We start from the raw sequence: 16388 nt of genomic DNA on the forward strand, positions 1-16388 counted from the left end.
GCAAAAATCTGACACAAATTAGTGCTGCTGCTATTTGAGCTGCTGCAAGCGCACATGCCTGCATGTGTGGGAGCGCCCAAGGAGTGCAAACATCTGTGATATGTTCCTCAGCACTACAGAATTTGTTCTGAACTACAGAATCTAGGTCTTACCCAGAGAGTTACTGAATCCCTCAGAGCTTTTCCTATTCTTTTTCTGAAATTCACACCAGCCCTGTATTTTTTTCTGCAGCAGATGTGGGGTATTTGTGTTTTATATAGATCTTAACTTCTTCAGGGTAACAGAAGGGTTTCTACAATGATGTGAAGATGCAACACTTGATATGTTATTAGTCGCAGCAATAATGAATGTGATATGTTTGATATCAAATACAGTGTTAAAAGGCATGGTTCCACCCTCAGATAAACATTATAAAAAGTAGATACATCTCTATCTTGGATTAACCAAATGTGTAACAAGAAAAAATATACATTAGTTCAACCTTCTGTAATAAACTGTTTGCTTACCTGAGCTTCTGTCAGCTTCAAAAACATGCCAGGTAATGGACATGTGATGACTATTACTGTACTCAAAGATCCCCAGAACAGGTTTCATTTTAGCAAGAAATCAAACAACCTCTCTCCAGAAACCGGAACCAGATTTTCCTGTACTGCATCCTCAGTAAAGAGCAGTGTGCTTATAGACTGTTAATCTATTTGACATCTGAAAATCCCTAAATTATTATGAGAATATATGATACCCAGGGGAGCAGGAAGTGGGGGGGAGGAGTTCTTTGCTCCCATTAACCAGTGAATGAGTGGAATTCATTTAAATGTGCAATTTGGCAATTGGTTATCTGCAGCTTTCAGAGTATGGATACTATTTTTTCATTTAGTGCTTGGATTTCTGTGTTCCTTTGGGACCTAGATCTCCCACAGAAGTTAATGAGTCAAGCATAATGCTTCTGGAGGTCTTGCTAGAGCAGAGCAGCTGCATGTCATTATTACCAAAAAGTCACAGTTTTATGAGGGTGTAGGTTGTAGCCGTGTTGGTCTAAGGACATTGGCAGACAAGGTTCTTTGGGTGAATCTGATATCTTTTATTAGACCAACTTGGATAGTTGGAAAACAATTAAGCAAGCTTTCGGGTTCAAAAGCCCTTCATCAGGCTAAGGAAGTTTCTACAATTGGTGTGCACTCTTCCTGGATGGAATGAAAAGTAAAGCAGCCAGAGGCTGGGCTGGGCTGCATACAAGACAGGTAGTCAGTGAAAATGTAGAGTGAGGAGTCAATGGGTGAGAGACGGGCTTGGAGGATGGGGGGGGGGGGAAGAGAGAAGGGGGATGAATAGTGGAGAGATACCTGGGGAGTCAGATGCCAGGCAGGTTATAATGTGTCATAAATCCAATGTCTATATTTCGTCCATGATTTTTAGTATCCAGGAGGTTGATGAAGTGAAGTTCATAGGCTCGTCTCTGGGAAGTGTTTTGTAAGTTTCCTTTGAGGATCAGGACTGAGAGATTGGAGAGAGAGTGGTTTTCTTGTGAGAAATGTGCCCCCACCAGTAATTGGATAATCCTGTCTTTGATAGATTTCCGGTGTGCGTTCATTCTGGTGTGCAGTTGTTGTTTGGTCTCTCCTACGTATTTTCCACCAAGGGATTTGGTGCATTGGAGTTGATATATTACATTTCTGGAGGTGCAGCTGTAAGATCCAGGAATGCAGATGGCTCTGTTGTGGGGTGTAATAATTGTAGGAGTGGTGGAGATATGTTGGCAGGTTTTGCATTTTTTGTTATGGCATGGTCTGGATCCTTTTGGTGTGTTTTGGGCTTGAGGAAGTTTGCTTCTGGTGATGAGATTGGCGAGGTTCAGTGCTTGTTTGAAGGCTAGGATGGGTGGCTCTGGGAAGATCTTTTTAAGAACAGGGTCTCCTTCTAGTATGGGTTGCAATTGTTTAAGGATTTTCAGTACAGGTTCAAGGGAGGGGTGATATGTCATAACCAGCAGTGTGCAGTTTCGGGGGGGGGTGGTTCTGTACTGCAGCAGTTCTTCACGTGGTATCTAGGTGGCTCTTTCAAACATGCGCTCTACCCCTCTGGAGGATTGTCCTTGTTGAGTGAAAGCCTTTTTTAAAATTGGTGAGTTGGCAATCCCGGGTGTTCTCTTCAGCTCAAATTTGGTGGTATCTGAGGGCTTGGCTGTATAGCACAGCTTTTTTGGTGTGTTTAGGGTGATTGCTAGTTCTGTGCAGATATGTATGTTGGTTTGTGGGTTTCTTGTATAACATGGTCTGTAGTTTATCATTCTGGATACTGATCATCATGTTTAAAAAGGAGATGTTGGTGCTGGAGTATTCTAGAGAAAGTTGGATGGAGGGATGGTGATTGTTGAATTTCTGATGGAACTCAATCAGAGATTGTAGGTGTTCAGTCCAAATGATGAAGATGTAATCGATATATCTTAAGTATAACAAGGGTTCGATGGTGCAGTTCTTGAGGAAGTCTTCTTCCAGTTTTATGAGAATCTTTTCAATTTTGTTGCATTATACAAGCCAAAACAGATTATTTTAAACCCAGATTCAAATTATTAACCTTCCAGCATAGTTCAGTCAAAACTTTTTACGATCATTTTTGTCACTTTAAGTGAATGATACTTTCATTCACCTGTAGTTATGAAACTTGGACCATTCTACTCTTATCTAGTATTTCAATTATTATTCAATATTTTTGCAACAACCATTGGTTGCTCCCAGGCACAGTTAGTGTTATAAGTGATCCTGTTATTTTCAGCCTGTAATCTGCCTAACAATCTTCTTTACATTTAGCCTAAATTCCACACTCAGCACATTTAGTAACATTTCCCTCTTATACCCAGTTGGGTTCATTCCATAAATCTGCAATTTGTTTCTTGGGCAGTATTCCACTGAAAATATTTACCAGAAAATATTCTTGTAAATATTTTAAGAGAAAAAACCCCCAGTGTATCTATGCAAACAGATTTGGGAAAATTAAGTCCCTCAGCTGAAATAGTGTAATTAGAACAAATTTGCAAGTATGCATGAGTGTCAAACATCATGCACTAGTTTTGTATGGAAAGACATTTATTCAACAGTCTGGGATTAACTTTTCCAAACTCTGTCCAATCTTCTGTATTATTTCAGCACCAAAATGGGGAAGAACTAACAAAAAACACAAAGCACAATGTTGTATTCATTAAACTTCATGATGGTATCTTTAGGGCATGTCTACACATGATGCTATGTCACCTTAGTGACATGCTACACTGATGTAGTGTCTAGGGGTGTCTACCAGCAGCTACTTTGCCATAGCAGCGCGCTCCCCGTTATAGTGCACCCCTATGATAAAGTAGCTGCTAAAAATAACCATGCGTCATGTGTATGGTGCAGTATGGGCAGTTACTCCGTCCAAAAGGAAGTACTAAAGCATGGCACAGTAATAACGTCAAGGACAATGTGTAGACACACCCTTAGAGTACTTCAGAGAGAGGAGCTATTTAATCCTCAAACTGACAATTTCTTCTACATTAACCTCATCAGTAGAAACCTATTTTGGGGGGCCCCGAGCAGTCCACATTCCAAGAATAAATATTGACATCATCTTCTTCGAGTCACGTTTGGAATCAAAGAACTCTCCACACCTTCTACTTTCATACATTCAGTTATCGTTTTTTTACTCATTAAGTATCCACTGTACACTTAGTGCTGTACAAGATACAGAAGACAGAGTCCTTGCCCTCATGAGTGTATAAATCTACACTACACACTGGGAGAAGTAGTGAAAGTGCATCTTTGGCCTTGTCTACGTGAGGAAAATTGACCAATTTAGCTATTCCAGAATAAATACTCTGGCGTGATACAGGTATTTTGGGATTACTCTCCAGTATGGACACCATATACAGGTTTCCCTCACTTCTATATGTGCAAATTTGCTCTTATGTGATGACCTTTTTTTATACCAAAAATTTATTATATGTGAGGTAAATTCACTCTTATGCGATTGGTGTGGTGGAAGCCCGCAGTCAGCTGCTTTGTTCAGTGCATTGTGGGAGTGATACGCACCAAAATATAGTCTACTGCGTGGCTGTTCCAGTTCTTGAAGCTTCACTCAACTACCCCCATCCCCACCCCACTGGTGTTGAAGGGTGATGAGAGCTGATGATTCTCCGATGGATGTTACCCTTCCTGTACCTCCTACTAGTGATGTGGAGTCTGACATTGAAGACCCTTCACCACCCTCTCTTCACACCAACTAAACATTCACCACCACCCTGTGCTTGTGTGTACTACCTGCTGTTGGTGAGTACCAAAATTGTCTTGTAAAAGTGGTAGAAATGGGGCTGGGGGTTAGTACAATCAAGGTCTTGGAATGTATCCCTATTTGTTACATTGTAAAGTGGGTTCCCTTTATGCAAACTCAAGTTATGCGCTGTTTTCCAGAAACACATATACAGCATAAAGTGAGGGAAACCTGTACTGGAATAAAAGTTATTTTTTTCTTGAATAATTGCTCCTTTTGTGAGCAAAGTAATTATTCTGGAATATGTTCTGGGAGCTACTCCAATATTGCTATTGCAGAATAGTTATTCAATAGCTATGCATGTCCTTTTTCCTATGGAGACAAGTTCTTACCACTCCTCCAATCCAAATATCCCACCATATATGGACACCCCCTTGTATAGGGTGACAGCACCAAATCCTGCTGTATATGGTTAGCTTAAAGATGTGCAGTTCATAGAGCCTCTAGTATCTTCCTGTATAATAAATGCTATACCTTTAACCCCTGTTTTTTAAACTATGCTTGTTTGCTGTTTTCAGGGAGGATGATAGTATTTTATTATCTTAAATAGGCTAGGAGCAGCAGTGTACAAGACTGGAAGCCAAATCTGGAGTTCTAAAAATATGGGTGCCCTGTGAGATCTTCAGAGGATGTGTAAGTACTAATTATTATAATTTGTCTCACTATACAAAATATCAGGACCTAAATTATGACAGGAGATTTAAAATAACATTATGAGCTTACAGGGCAGAAATATAATAAGGATTTTAGAAATGCAGCTCCTTGTTGTAAGACCATTAACAGTTAAAATATTTTTAGTGATTAACACTTCTTTGTCAGCTAACATTATGTAATCATACTGTTACCCACCGGTGGGCTGTAAGCATAGAAATACATATAATCATTTTTACAATGCTGATAGGGTAAATCTGAAATATGTAGGAAGAAATGCTATAGAAAGTGTTTCAGATAATCCGCCTGAACAAGTGACAGGTTAGCATGGGGGTGTAAAACTAGGCTAATATTAACATAAGGTGTTTCATGTAATCCTAAAAATGCTAATGAAATATCCTGTAATTTCCTGCAGTGCAGTAATGAAAAGATTTTGAAAACAGCACTTGTTTCTTAATGGCTGGGGCCTGTCTTTTAATAACAGCTACTTAGGTTCGGTTATATTGATCAGTCCCAAAGCCAAAGGGAAAATCATTTACAAGTAATCTGCATCAAGACAGAGTTATAAGAAAACTTTCACCTAACAGGCAGTGTTATGTAAGACTTGTTTTTTCCTCAGATCACTTGCCAGCTGCCAAAAAACAAATATTATTTAGAAAGGTCTTAGGTTATTTCTTTATTTGGCTGCCACCCACCTTGAACACATTTTCTACAATTATTCTTTGCTTTCTTCCTGGCCTGGTAAAAGAGGGGAATTCACTTCTGCACTAGTTAAAAGCACATGGGCTTGTCTAGTGTTGGTTAGAAGTATTGGCCCTGGGCCCAGAAGAGCACACTCACATAAATAGTCCAACTCACTCAGAAGCAAGCACCATTCTGCAGGTGAACAAGGAAGGGGAGAGTGAGAGAGCACTGCTGTTTCCATGCACTTTCCAAGACTTCCTCTACAACAGTGTGTGAGGGAAGGAGATGAATCAATTGCTTTGTTCATTTCATGAGCAAACAAGACCTATCTGGGCTCAGAGGAGGGAATGTGCTCCAGCTCCTGAAACCCCTGCACCCATAGGCCCCATGTACATATTACACATAAAGCGTGATCACCAGTTAATCACAGCTTAAGTGGTCACCCCGCCATATGGTGAAGCTTGACAATGGTGTGATAAAAAGAGGAATAAGCTATCGAGTTATTCCACAAAATGTGTAATAACTTTGTAGATACTTCCAATCATACCATTAATTGAACATGTAGCGAGGGCCCCCTGTGGCTGGGAGCCCCGTCAGCTGATTGGAGCTCTCAGCAAAGGAGGGGAGGCCCATGTGCACCCCCAAGCCTGAGAACCCCCAGCTGAGAGCTTCCAGCCATGTGGCGCGTGAATCCCACCATGGTTTGGAGATTGCAGCAGCTATGGTCTCCCCACTGTAGAGGTGCATGAAGACCCCCTGCAGCTGGGAGACTGCACCAACTGTGGCCTCCCTAATGTGGGGGCCCTTGGGGAACTCCCATGGCTGAGAGTTTGGGTCAACTGACAGCACTCCCAGCTGCAAGAGCACATAGTGCTCCCCCATGGCTGGGAGGCCCATCAGCTGACACAGAAATCTAGGTAACAAATTTTGCCCACTCGCTGCAAATTTGCAGTGCAGGGCATGTTCCACACATGCAGTTTTTGGTGCCACAAAGAGGCTTGTGGCACCACAAACCACACATGCCCACATGTAGAGACAGAGCCTCAGTGTTCAAAGCCAAGAAGTCTGACAGAAATATGTTTCTTTCAGTGTCTGAGTTCCAGCTTATTGCCACTGTGTGCATCTACATATGCATTAAGGTGCTTTTTCTAATGCACATTAAATTTAGTACCTCCAGTGTGAGGGTATACATATGCCAGATGTCTGTTCCGACTTGTACTAATTAGCATCTGTTGGACCAGACTTGATTAATCTGTTCCAACACTGCTCAATTCATTGAGTCTGCTGGAGCGTGTTAATTAATGCACCCCAGCAGCCTCTGTATAACATCTATTCAGTGTCCCTGTGCTTCAGAGTGGCAGCAGAAGTGCTTGAACTAAAGTTTGTTGAACAACCTTTAGTTCAAGCACCCCACTGCTATTTTGAAGCATGGGACACTGAATACACGTGACTCTGAGGGGCCGATCTCAGAGATGCTCTAACTAAGGCGCCCCCCTCCTCCACCCGAGCACATGTATAAATGCCCTGATGTACTAAAGAAATGTGCATTAAGCTGCCTCACTGCGCAGAAATGAATACGCATGGTTTTTAAGTGACACAATGCACAGTAGCCTATTTTACTGTGCATTAGTGTAATTGCATGGTTTTTATGTGATGCTTTAATGTACAGTAAAATAGGCTACTGCACATTAAAGTGCACATGTAGACAGGCCCACTGTGTAACATGAACCTCTGCACAAAAACAACCATGGGTTTCACTTGGCTCTTCCAAGAGACTCTTAAAGGTACAGTTTCCAGCCAGATTGTCTCTTCCTTTGGAACCATTATCTCTTGCAAGGTTGTTGAACATGTATTCAAGCTGACTCATTAGGGCAATCAAGCTAAGGGAAGAACCATTCTCCTTTTGCTAAAAGTAGGCATGAAGTGGGAAAAAAAGAGAAATATCAGCAACCTGACCAAGAGACAAGAAACAAAGAAATTGTACTCCCTGGACTCAAAAAAGAATGCCCTAGGAGACAACACCCAAGGAAGTATCATATAGCAGAAGGAAAGGGGTGGATAAGGTTCTGTATTGGAGGGGACCTTGTTTAGCAGCAGTCAATGAAATCTGAACAGGACAAATCACGGGCTTCCTGTCTTAGCACAGACTGACATCAAGGGATGGGTGAGCTAGTATCAAGTGCACTGCATTCAGGAAGCTTGTTGCTTTCTAAATTATCAGTATTTCTTATTTTTTTATGTAAAGATGGTATGTTCAGAAATTCCTTGAAAGCCTGCTTGCTCATAGGTATCCCCTGGTTCCTGAAAACTAAACTGTAAATCAGTTGGGGAGCAGGAGCAGAGGGAGCAGGGCGCACACGTGCCACACACACACACACACACATACCCCCTTACCTCGGCGGTAGAGGCAGCAGCTGCAGAGGAGACAGCAGCAGGGGCAGCAACAGCTGATTCCCCCTAAGGTAAGTGGGGCAGAGGGTACAGCACAGCTGAGGCAGATCCAGCGCAGGGTGTCAAGGGCCTGCAGCGAGGCGGTCGACCTAGATTTCTAGAGGGCCAACTTCAACGAGTTGAGGAAATTAGTGGGAGAGGCGCTGGGGTTCTTTAGGGCAGGGGAACTCGGTGCCCAAGATGAGTGGTCGTTCCTTAGGAGACAATACTCAGGGCCCAAGGGGTGACCATCCCAACAAAAAGCAAGGGGGACAGGAGTGCCTGAAAGCCCCCCTGGCTTACCAAGGACGTCTGGAAATGCCTGACTGCCAAAAAGGCAGCGTGCACCTGGTGGAAGGGGGGTGCTATCTCCAAAGAGGAGTATACCTCCTCTGCTCGGGCCTGTAGGGGAGCTGTCAGGAAAGCTAAGGTGGACATAGAGCTAGGACTAGCATCCAAGATCAAAGATAATAAAAAGTGCTTTTTCAAATATATAGGGAGGATGAAGAAGGCACCAGGAAAAGTGGGGCCCCTGCAAGATCCGCTGGGCAATCTGGTGGTTGCGCCAGAGGAGAAAGCAGACCTCTTTAACCAATTCTTTACCTGTTTTCTTGTGCAGGGACCAGGACTTCCCCATCGTGATGCAAGACGGACTCGAGGGGAATGTCTCCAGACCACAGGTTGTGGAGGACCAGGTTAGAGAGCTTCTGGAGGGGCTGGATGTGTTCAAACTGGCAGGTCCAGATGCTCTCCACCCTAGGGTGTTGAGGGAGCTAGCAGGGGTTATTGCAGAGCCCTTGGCATGGCTTTATGAGCGCTCATGGTGCTCAGACCAGGTGCCAGATGATTGGAAGATAGCCAACGTGGTCCCCATCTTTAAAAAAGGGAGGAGGGAGGACCCAGGCAAATATAGGCCCGTTAGTCTTACCTCCATCCTAGGGAAACTCTTTGAGAAGATCCTCAAGGAGCACATCTGTGATGGGCCGTCTTCAGGGATGATGCTCAAGGGCAACCAGCATGGTTTCATTAGGGGCAGGTCATGTCAGACCAACCTGATTGCCTTTTATGATCAGGTCACAAAAGCATTGGATGCAGGTGTCGCCATGGACGTAGCCTTTCTGTACTTCAGCAAGGCCTTTGACACCGTCTCCACCCCATCCTCATTAAAAAATTAGGCGACTGTGGCATTGATGCCTACACAGTCAGATGGATTGCAGATTGGCTGAAGGGTCATACTGAAGGGTGGTGGTGGACAGGTCATATTGGACCTGGGGGGAAGTGGGCAGTGGAGTCCCCCAGGGCTCGGTCCTTGGGCCCGTGCTGTTCAATTTTTTATCAGCGACTTGGACGACGGGGTGAAAGCAACCTGTTTAAACTTGCTGATGATACCAACATTTGGGGTGAGGTGAGCACGCTAGTAGGGAGGGAAAGACTGCAGCAAGATCTGGATAGGTTACAGGGGTAGGCTGACAAAAACAGGATGCGTTTCAATACTGACAAGTGCAGGGTGCTGCACTTGGGCAGTAATAACCAGCAGCACACTTATAAGATGGGAAATGCCCTTCTTGGGAGCACATAGGCAGAAAAGGATCTTGGAGTCATTATTGACTCCAAGATGAACATGGGCCGACAATGCAAGGTCACGCTTGGCAGGGCGAACCGGACCTTGTCATGCATCCACAGGTGCATCTCAAGTAGGACCAAGGAGGTGATCCTCCCTCTCTGTGCGACACTGGTCAGGCCACAGCTGGAGTACTGTGTCCAGTTCTGTGTGCTCCATTTCAGGAGGGATGTGGACAACATTAAGAGGGTCCAGAGGAGGGCCACCCGCATGATCCTGGGACAACAGGGCAGACCCTACAATGACAGACTGCGGGATCTGAACCTGTTCAGCCTTCACAAGAGAAGGCTGAAGGGAGACCTGGCACCACCTATAAACTCACTAGGGGGGACCAGAAGGGTTTGGGAGAGACCTTGTTTCCCCTAGCACCCCCTGGCATAACAAGGAATAACAGACATAAGTTGTTGGAGAGTAGCTTTAGATTAGACATCCATAAGAACTGCTTCACAGTCAGGGCGCCTAGGATCTGGAACCAACTTCCAAGGGAAGTGGTGCTGACTCCTACCCTGGGGGTCTTTAAGAAGAGGCTTGATGCCTATCTGGCTGGAGTCATTTGATTCCAGTTTTTCTCCTGCCCAGGCAGGGGGGTCGGACTTGAAGATCTACAAGGTCCCTTCCGACCCGACTTCTATGATTCTATGATTCTATGAAATCCCAACACTCATGCCTTTAGTGGGACTCCAGGAAGCGTGTGTTTAAAAGATACAGGGCATCTGAAGAGTTAGGACTGGATTCTGGGAACAAGCAGCTGGACCACATGTTCCATCTAGCAGGCAAGTAGAAGAGGAGTTGAGAGAGGATGAGCAAGCAGGGTTTATAGCTAAGATCCTAAGATAGGGGCAGTGCCTGGGTTCTGTTTGCATGCCAGAAATTTAAAAACTGGTGGTCCTAGCAACTAGATCTCATGGCAGAAATCTGGTGAATGATCAAAAGAGAGTGCTCAGCTACACTGTCTCATGGCATCACTTGCTGGAAAAATTAAATGAACTTTACGTAAGAACTACCATTCTTGAGCAAAGGTCCATCTAACTCATTGTCACATCTCCCGCAGAGACAAGTAGCAGATGACAAAGGTAGAGCATAAAAAACCCAGATCTTTCAGATGCTACCAGTTAGCAGCAGTCATAGGTTTAGGGATGGCCTAAGCTTGAAATTACATCCCTGACTTGTTTACTAGCCCCACAATGGATCTGTTCTCTACAAAATAATATAACCTCTATAATGTCCTATGGTCATGGGTTAATTAAGCACTATGTAAAAAAAGTACTTGCACGTGCCACCTGATAGTGCTTGCTCCATAGTTCTGCCTATTACCTTAGAAGAGAATGAGTTCTTGTGATTGGAAGAGGGACAAGAAAGATTTTCAAAAGCTCCCAGTACTGGTGTAACACTGCTCCCATTCAATACAATAGTATTGACATTAATGAGAGTAAAGATAGGCCAATCCTGGCCAGATCTACATAAGATGCTACTGTGCAGTGGTTACTCAGCATTTATTTAGTACGTGTATAAATAAATTCTGTATAAACACGTACTAAATAAGTGTGCAGTAACCTGAGTTACTATGCAGTAGCACTGGCAAATTACTTTTTTGTGATGCTACTGCGCAGTAGCCTAATACTACTCCACAGAAGCACTGCGTCACTGTTTTTGTCATGCACCATTACTGAGCATTAGTATCAGGCTACTGAGTAGTCAGTGTCTCAAGTAAATGCACCCACTGAGTGTTGACTTCAGTGTAAGCAGTTAAACCACAACCAAGTGCTTTCGCCCAAGATCCTACCCCAGGATGCAGGATTTCCTACAACAGTGTCCACATAGCTCTAAAACACACCAAGTTCCTCAAATGAAAGGCAAGGATATAAATAAGCACAGCATTCTGTCTTATCATCATCAAATCATAAAACAGCATCTAAGGTTCATTCATTATAATTTTTATTTGATGGCATCTTAATTACAGGCACCTAAAGTAATACGAGTTATCTATATTTACTTTGACCTATTTTATAGAAGTAATATTTATAATAATGGATAACTAAGTAGCAAGAGTTACTGTGATCTGTAGTTACAGGCATCATGAATTGTCCCATTAAGATACAAAGCCCTAGGGAGAAATACCAATAAAAAGATGGCCTGACCTTAAGAATCATTTAAATGATCTGTGGCACTGTGCTATTCCTCTTGCCCACGTTACATACGTACATTTCTCTCACCTACTCACTTTTTTGGCCTCCCCTATCTGCTAACGTGGTTCTAGCTTGTCTGGTTGTTCACCACGAGCTGGGGTATAAGATTTTAAGAGCTGTGACAGATTGAAGGAAACATTTTTACATTCTGCTAAATAACAAGGTCTTGATACAAATGCAGGTCAACAGTATCCTCACTTGCAGGGTTTCCATATCTAATATTATTTACTGCATTTACTCAATTATAAGATGAGCCCTCCCCACAATAATTATATTCTATATATGAAAATGTATAAATTTGTTATAATTCTCTAGGTATAGAATCTAATTATTGGAGGTTTGTCGTGAATTTGTCTCCTTCCCACCACTACAACAGGAAAAATAACACTGGGAAGTCAAGTAGCTCCCTTACCCTCTGCCCCCCTCCAACTTCTTCCCCCTGCAGGCCCCCCCCCCCCCCCGAGTCTTACTGTTCAGTCCTGCTTTCCCTGAGCACATGGGAGTGGCAAATTTGAAAACACTGACTTTAAAGTAAACATGCTGGCAGTAATTTGTATAAAGTTACCACAGGCACCCATAGACTTAGTTTATCCAGAATTGATTCATTTTGCCTCTTTTGAAACTGCTGCAAGTTTTAGCACACATACTCCATAAACATAGTTAAGCAGCACTTTTGTACCTACTTATATATAGTATACACTTTTTTAAGGAAAATTTTTTGTGTTTCAAGTCAATTCAGCCAAATCAATTTCAAATCCGTGAGTCAGTCAAGAACCAAATGTGAACTTACTACCAGCAAACATCCTCCACCCCGACCAGGGGCTTCAGATGCTTCCAGATCCTTTGGTGGGCATCCTAGGTGCAGGTCCAAGCCCAGAGACTTGGGGTGTGGATGCCATGGAGCTCAGCCATATGGCCACAGAAATAAGCTAGAAAGGAGTCTCTCATTTCCTTAAAGTGGAAGACTACCTATGCCTTACCCCCTGCCAAGAAAGTGGTTTTCCCCTGCAACTAGGAAAACCACCTGATTCATCACAGTATCTCCCCTGCAAGGTAAGTACCTACTTATAAATAGTATAAACCAGGGACGGGCAATTATTTCGGGCAGAGGGCCACTTACCAAAATTTGGCAAGCTGTCGAGGGCCGCATGGGTATTCCTGGTCCTTGACAGGTGCTCCACCCCCTGGTTGCCACCTTGTAACCAAAAGCCCCGCCCTCTAGCCACTGACCTTTGCCACCAGAAGTCTCTCCCCTTGCCCCCAGAAGTACTCCTTTCAGCAAGAGGTTTTGCTGTCTTGGAACCAGAAAAATACCAAGTTATATTCTAAAAATTGAACAACTACAACCTTCATTAATTTGATCCCCAAAAATATTTTTGTTCTTATTTACATGCATTTGTGTAGTGTACACAAAGGTGATTGCACCTCTTAAAATGAAGTCTTACTTTTGTATATTGTGGGAGTGGTAAGAGGTATGGGGGGTATAGGTTTGTGGGGGGCAGTGGGAGTGTGGGTATGTGGGGTGTAAGGTGAGGAAGTATGTGGAGGTGTACGTAGATATGTGGTGTTTGGGTATGGGGTTTGAGGGGTCTGTGTGTATGGCAGTGCGAGGGAGGGTGTTGCCTCTTATGGGTTTACAGCATAGAGAGAAGTCCCACACGATATATTGGTTCAAAATAGTACACTGGTGGGGTGAGGTTGAGCCCTGTTTGTTTTCACAATGATTACGGTTTTTATTCCTTTAATATGTGTATTAAAACTCCTTACTACGCATATAACACTGCTTAGCTTTAAGAAATACCACAAACATTAAAAACACAATAACTACATATATTAAAAACAATGCTCCGAACACACTTCCTTCCCAAACAACACTATAAGAATTAGTATTACAAATACAGATACTTACAATCCTAGAATTCTGAGAAACCAAATCCCCAGATATACTTTCATTCTTTAGTTATGGTTTTAGAGTTGGTCTCAGCATTGATAAGAACAAGTCCCCTTCCTTCGGTCCCACTCGGGCACTCTGTGGCTTCAGCGTGAACAGGAGTTCTTGTTCACAGACAGGGTGGTAGGTGATCAGTCTGATCCGGCCTACACTTGTGATTCTTCCTTCGGTCTTCTGCAAATGAGGTTACCTCCAAATTGGGACTGTAGGTTACAGTTTTTATTGGGTGAGTTGCTGCCATGGGCCCCTCCTGCCCAAACTTGTCACTATTCCCAAATTGGGCTCAGATCTTACTCAACAGATTTTTTGCAGGGTGGTCAGTTTGTCTTCCACAACAGAATTTGTCCGCTGACTACTCAGTTTATCTTAATCTTGCTTTTGGGAGATTTTCCACAACACTGCGGTGACCCATCTTTCCCAACCCCCTTTCAAAAGCTTCTAGGGTTTGATCTCTCAGAATGTTTACCTAAGGGACGCTTTTCTTGTTCTTGGGTTAACTTGTTAAAGACCTCTAAAGATAAGATTGAAAACCTAAGGCCTTTAAATAAACTTGTTGCAGGGCCAGGAAAAGCAAGCAACAGCCTAGATAAGAAGATGAACCTTGCCTTTTTGTCTAAACTGGCTAAGGGGCAGTTATTATAAGAATTCAAAATATTATATTCAATATGACAGGTGTGAGTCATGTATATGGTGGGGTGTGCATGTGGGACTCTCCCTATGAAAACACACACATACTCTGTCCCTCCCTCCCACATTGCATGCACACACACTCTGTCCCTCCCTCCTTCATTGTACACACACACTCTTATTGAATTAAAAATCGTGGCTCGTTTCTCGGGAGGCGGAAAAAAACCTTCAGCTACAGACACACTTTATTAGCAACACAAAAGGTATATATTTGCAAATAGGGTCAGAGAGAGAGAGACAAAAGATCAATCACTCTGCCCCTGGGCACAATCATTAGCAGGCTTTTATCCCCTCTCTCCTGACCACATGTGCAGAAGGAGGAATTTTTACAACTCATTTCCGGTTCATACAAACATATATGTAAACATGTCGCTTCATACGTCCCATGTGCATTATAATTAACTACTTAAGTATGCGGGGCGGGTAGGCTTAATATGCATTAGGTTATCACGCGTGCGTAGATGGGACCCAAGGTTACTCAAGGTTCAACCTGAAGGCAAAAATGGCATTTGCTCTTATCTTAGCCTAAGAATGTGGGGGTCATGAAAGAAAGTGTGATTTAGTGTAACAAAGAGATAGTAAATTTGCAGAACAGAGAGGGAGTGATACCTTAGTACAAAGGGCCTTTGGTGGTTTTCCCTTCAATTTCCAACCCCCCCCTTCCCTCTCCCATTAAGGAGACAAGGAGGGGTAGCAGCTGTGTTTTTTTGTCTAAATCTGCTATTGATAATGCATTTTTAATAATATTTCTAACAATATCCCCCCTCGAGATGCTTTCTGATCTTTACTTCATTCGGGCATATCAAGATAATTACGAGGAATTTTTCTGAGGACCATGACCTTTGCAGCAGTCTGTGCTTTTAGAGGGACTGCTGCGACCTGCATTCCTTCTACCGTGGTGGTTATCAATCTAGTGAGACAAGGAATAAGGCAAGGGATAAAAATCAAACCAGTTAGAGCACATAAAAGCACAAACCCTACCTTTTTCCACCAGGGTCCTCCAAATAATTGAAACCACCAGTCCTTATTCCATGTGGTTTCCCACGTTTGTATTGGTACATGGGCTATTTTTCTAATCTCTTTGGCAATCTCTAAGACTGCTTTCCCGTTGTCATCTATTTGGAGGCAACAATTAGAAAGGTTGAGCTTTCCGCAGACTCCGCCTTCCTCTGCAAGTAAATAGTCTAAGGCCATCCGATTTTGGTATATGGCTGCTCTCATCTGAGAACTTTGTCGGGCCAATAACTCGAGAGCAGTGGCGGTCTGGTTAGTAATTACTTCCAAGACTGCCTGCAACCGGATGATTCTATTCAGCATATATATTGGTGTCCGGTATCCCCAACTCCCATCATTAGCCCATGTAGCTGGTCCATAATACTCAATAATCCCCTGAGGAGGCCACTCATCCTTCTTCCACTTTTGGGAGCTACCCTGTGTCAAACTTACATCAATACTTCTCTTGGCCCTTTTCCAATCATCATACAAAGAGACTCCTAGCTTATTTCCAACCTCAGACGGTAACAAAAAGAAAGCTGGTACAATTACTCCCATATAGCAAGTTCCTGTCCACCCCTGTGGTAGTATTGTATAGGCCCGTCGTCCGCAAATCCAACAGTATCTTCTTAAGGCCCTATTTTCTCTATTGGTGGCATTTGGAGGGGCCCAACCATAGGGCATCTCGGGAAACCCCAAGCCTCCTTCTGGACCCAAAGGACCAGCAACTGCGTGGCCTCCTTTCATGGAACATTCCCATAGCCCATCCTGGTTCTTGTCTGTACAATCTGTCCGATCATCACTTTGATTTGTGGCACTCCAATACTTATTAAACCACACAATTGTTCCATTGGGATGCTGCCACACTAGCCGATTATACCCTGGGCTA

General features: G+C 43.4%; 1 long non-coding RNA gene across 1 annotated transcript in view; it reads left to right on the forward strand.

The window, feature by feature from the left end:
* LOC149869515 (uncharacterized) overlaps nucleotides 1–16388 on the forward strand; it is a 42936-nt gene that overhangs the window by 8336 nt on the left and 18212 nt on the right. The window contains exons 2-3 of the long non-coding RNA XR_016441104.1: nucleotides 4847–4929; nucleotides 8681–8756. This is a non-coding gene — a long non-coding RNA (uncharacterized LOC149869515). The remainder of the gene's footprint in view (nucleotides 1–4846; nucleotides 4930–8680; nucleotides 8757–16388) is intronic.

This window comes from Crocodylus siamensis, chromosome 3 (assembly GCF_052110815.1).
Source record: "Crocodylus siamensis isolate JL-2025a chromosome 3, ASM5211081v1, whole genome shotgun sequence".
NCBI classification, from domain to species: domain Eukaryota; kingdom Metazoa; phylum Chordata; order Crocodylia; family Crocodylidae; genus Crocodylus; species Crocodylus siamensis.